Raw genomic sequence first — 4,532 nt, 5'->3', positions numbered from 1 at the left:
CAAAGACACCACCATCCTCCCAGTCATGCAAGCTCACAACCTAGGTGTCAGTCTTGACTCCTCACTCTCTTTACCCCCCATAGTCAATCAGCTGTCATATACTATCCATTCTGTCTTCACAAAATCTGGCACCATAATGGTGAAGAACCTCTCATTCCTGGAATATTTCAACAATTTCATAGCTTGCTGGTTGGTCTTCTTGCCTCAAGTCTCCCCCCACTACACTAGACCATCCTGTACTCAGTTTTTAAAATGATCTTCCTACATCAAAGGTCTGCCCATGGTCATCCCCTATTTGATAAACTTCAATGCTTTCCTATTACTTCCAGGATCAAATATAACATCCTTTTTGGCTTTTAGGGCAGCTGGGGGACACAGTGAATAGAGCTGGGCATGGAAGCAGGAAGACAATTAAAATCCAGCCTCAGACACTTACTAGCTGTGTAACCCTAGGCAAGTCACTTAACCCTGTTTGGCTAAATTTTGTCATCTGTAAAATGAGCTGGAAAAGGAAATGGCAAACCACTTTTTCTTTGCCAAGAAAAGGAAAAGGGTCACAGAGGAGTTGGACATGACAGAAAAATGACTAAACAAACATTTGACTTTTAAAGTCCATCATAACCTGGCTCCTTCCTACCTTTCCAGTCTTCTTGCACCTTAATCCCCCTTCCAAGTACTCTGTAATCTTGTCTCAGTAGCCTCCTTGCTTTTCCTTGCACAACAATCTCCTAACTCCTTGAATTTTAAACGGCTGCTTTGAATGCCTGGGATTCTTTCCCTCCTCATCTGTTAGCTTCTTTGGCTTCTTTTAGGTCTCAGTCAAAATCCCACCTCCTGAAAGAAGCATATTCCTAATCTCCTTAATATTTTTAATTCAATTTTTTTCAGGTGTACATTCTCTCCCTCTCATGTCTCCTTTGCTCCCTTACCTGCCTTTGAAAAAGCAAGGGGGAAAAAACACCTAGCATCATTTCCCAACATGTATAGTAAAACAAATTCCCACATTGGTCATGTACAAGAAAACCATATGCCCCAATCTGTACTCTAAGTACATCACCTCTCAGTTTGGAAGTGGATAATGTGTTTCATCCTGGGTCCTCTGGAATTGTAGTTGGTTATTGTGCTGGATAGAGTTTCCTATCTTTAAAGTTGTCTTTACAATATTATTATTTGTATGAATTGTTCTACTCACTTCGCTTTACTGAATCAGTTCATTCAAGTCTTCCCCAATTTCTCTGAAATAATTTTCATCATTTTTTTCTTTCACTTTTCATATTTACATTTTATTTTTTGCTTTACAAGGTATGTGTGTGTATGTATGTATATATACATATACACGATGTATGCTTCACATTTTTTCATGAGTTATCCAAACATTATACATACATCCACACACAGAGGAGTATTCACATTTAATTTTATTGGGTAGTGTTATGTTGGAAATAAAAAGTAACCGAGTAATTACATCCAGGTAACAATTTATTAAGCAACGCATGCAGTTGTAATACACACTGGGCTCTCAATAGCCACGGACCCCAAAGCTTGGTTTCTACACCATTAATATACAATTTGCAGGGAGTGAAAAAACAGGATTATAGGGATTAAGACATTTGGTTTCTCATTGGTAGAAGGTATCACTGAGGTGAGAGGGAGAAGGGTCTTGTGACAGTCTTTAAATGGAGTGACTGGGGAAGGGGAGTACTCTTGTGCCTTACTGAGAGTTGAAACTTCACAAAATGGTGGATGAAAGGCAAAATGGAGTTACTCATGCTAATTTTAATGTAACAGTACCTCTTTACTATTTATACAGCTAAATGCAAGTAATGCAAACAGTACTCATAATATAAAACATAATTTCACTTGGTACATATTCTGCATTGTAAAGAGAGACGTTAACGACATATTGGGTTCCTCGATTTCAGTTTAGTCCAAATGTTTTAGTAGTCATTAACTTGTGCTGTAAAAGATTGTTTTCATGAATTTTTTTTTTCCAGTATGGAAAGTCCTTGCTTTACTTAAGCACCCGCCAAATCCAGGGCGGGATTGGCCGCGGCTCTGGAGGCGGTCTCTCGGCTCTTCCCTCTCCCCAGCTTTAGTCCGCAACTTGCAAGAGAAAGAAAAGTTTGTTCAGAGGCCGAGGGGGGAGGAGAACTAGGAGCTGCGATGGGGAGGGGACTAGACGGGGACGGGACTAGACGGGGACGGGAAGGAGGAGCTACGGGTGTCCCCGCCCCCCGTGACCAAAGAACCCCCAGGGCTCCCCCACAAATACACTCGCAGCCCCCGCACTTCAGATCCCCAAACGGGATCCCAGATCCACGGAGTGCTGCTCCATGATTCCCAAACATTGTTCAGAGACCCCCAAAAGACACCATTGGAGTCCCCAATACACTCCAGAGACCGCCCCAGAATCGAGCATCAAACCCCCTTTAGCGTTAACCCAAACACAGGAATCCTGGCCACCAGCCCCTGACATGCCTAGGGATACAAGCCCCGAAACCCCCAAACACAACACCCCCAATAAGCCCCAGCGCAGCTTCCTCTCGGGATGCCCAGAGCCCGGCAGAAAGCGGAGTCTCTCCCCTCCCCCACTCCCTCCCCGACTCCTTCCCCCTCTCCCTCCCCCCACTTTCCAAGTTCTCTTCCGCCGCCACCCGGAGCCCCCGAGGCCTCGGGACACAGTTAAGGGAAACTCCTTCCTCTTCCCCAAAAAGGCAAAAGTCTCTTAAACCAACCCCACTCTCCCTAGGAGGGCTTGCCTGGGCACAGAGAGCGCTTAGCCCACCTGGGAACACACTCAGACACCCTCTTCCCCCGGGAACGTAGGGCCAGGCCAGGGCTGCCAGTCGCCTTAAGTTGGTCAGCCAGCCCTCCTCCGCCCCAGGTCCCAGACCCGCAGCCTTCCGACCCGCCCCTCTGCTCTGCCTCTCCCCGCCTCCTGCTTCCCTCCCGCCTCCTTGTGGAGTCAGTCCAGAGCCCGGGAAACCAAGCTTTCTCATACCAGCTATCGTCCTTCTCCATACTCCCCTTCCTACTCCATCCCTCCCACTTCCCCATCTCTGCTCACCCTTTTCTTCCGTCATACTCGTCCCATCCTTCCCTCGCTCCCTCCGTCGCCCCTTGTCTCCCTCCTACCTTCTTTAGCCCTCCCCAACGCTCTCATCCTGTCCTCTCTGTAGTCGCTTCCTTTGTCCCCAACTCCCCACCCCCAATCCGTTCAAGTCTGTTTTCTGCATCCAAGACACTGGGCCAGAGCAGTTGCGGGCAGATCTGGCCAAAAATGTCTTGCCCGAGGCCCAGTCCATGAGGTGGTAACTTCCTGATTTCCTCCCTCTTAGGTTCCTCATATATTAAGTGATGGAATTGGACTAAATCAGTGTTTTTCTAAGCGTGGTTAGAGAACTCTGAGACCCTTTCAAGGAGTCCTTGAAGTGAAAACTATTTTCATAATACTGAGATACTACTACTAAAATACTCCTCCCTTTTCCAACCACATTGTCATCGTGACACCGAATTTTACTCATATACTTCAACGAACTGATTGTACAAGATGAAAATCCAGCTGTCTCCTAAGGTCTGTATTCCATTAATTCAGACTTTAAGAGAGATTTAGAAAAATATGCAAAACAATAGCTCTTCTAATTTTTTGGAAACATGCTTTTCATTAAAATGTTACTTGTGTTAATGCATAGTGAATGTAACAACTAAATTAGCAAACATTTTTAAGTGTATGTTTCAATTTCTAATATGTTAAACATCAAGATATAACCTGTCAAACTGTGAAAATAAATTACCAAAGAGTCACAGATATAAAGCAAAAGCTTTATATCAACTGTCAACTCTGAAAAATAAAATAAAATAAAGCCAAGGTGCATGCTCTAGAACAGAGGAGACCCATGGCATCAAGGCTAAGCCTTGATACATTTAGTTGCAGCTAGACAAAGAACCAGGCAGTGAACTGGTGTAGCTAGTATATTGTACACCCTCTAAGTAATTCAATCTCTAACTGAACTATCCTGACCAGTAACTCAGATCCACAGATTGATGCAAGGAGTTTTCTTCAGTTGTAAATCTCAGGCAATCCATGTCTTATCTGAAAACTACATCTATACTGATCAATCAGTTATTGTTTCCATGCTACAGTTATTGGGGAGTGTTATACAACCTTTTCTGAATTCAGGAAATTGCGGCTGTTCACTCTACCCCTCAACTTAAGGGCTGCTACCAGGTGCTTCTGATGACTCCCACAGCTGCCACTGCCAGATTTCTGAGTGTGGACTCTCTGTGGATGGCAGAACTGTCCAGGGATCTCAAGGCTCCTCTGATAACAGACATCCAAATGAGACAGCTGTCCCAAGATTCCAGACAAGGGCTGAATCTTAGTTTTTTCCTCTTCCCTTTTCTTATGTGTCCAACCACTAAGGCCATGATCTAAGAATGTATTGGCATTTTCTCCCTCTACATTTTTCTCTTCCCCTTCCTTTTTTCTGCTTGTAATAGACAATGGCTAAATAAGATCTATTGCTTTATCT

At 44.4% G+C, this 4,532-nt stretch overlaps 1 long non-coding RNA gene across 1 annotated transcript; it reads right to left on the bottom strand.

Moving 5' to 3' along the window:
• Positions 1 to 1,461: 1,461 nt before the first annotated feature.
• LOC114046063 lies at positions 1,462 to 2,893 on the bottom strand. The gene is made up of 2 exons (XR_003569460.1): positions 2,786 to 2,893; positions 1,462 to 2,103 (listed from the first exon to the last, which is right to left on the bottom strand). It is a non-coding gene; the product is annotated as an uncharacterized LOC114046063 (long non-coding RNA).
• Positions 2,894 to 4,532: the final 1,639 nt, after the last annotated feature.

The sequence above is a fragment of the Vombatus ursinus genome, unplaced genomic scaffold (genome assembly GCF_900497805.2).
Source record: "Vombatus ursinus unplaced genomic scaffold, bare-nosed wombat genome assembly UNPS02014780.1, whole genome shotgun sequence".
In the NCBI taxonomy this organism is placed as follows: Eukaryota; Metazoa; Chordata; class Mammalia; order Diprotodontia; family Vombatidae; genus Vombatus; species Vombatus ursinus.
Note: the sequence above shows the minus strand (reverse complement) of the source record. Positions and strands in the feature narration are given on the sequence as shown.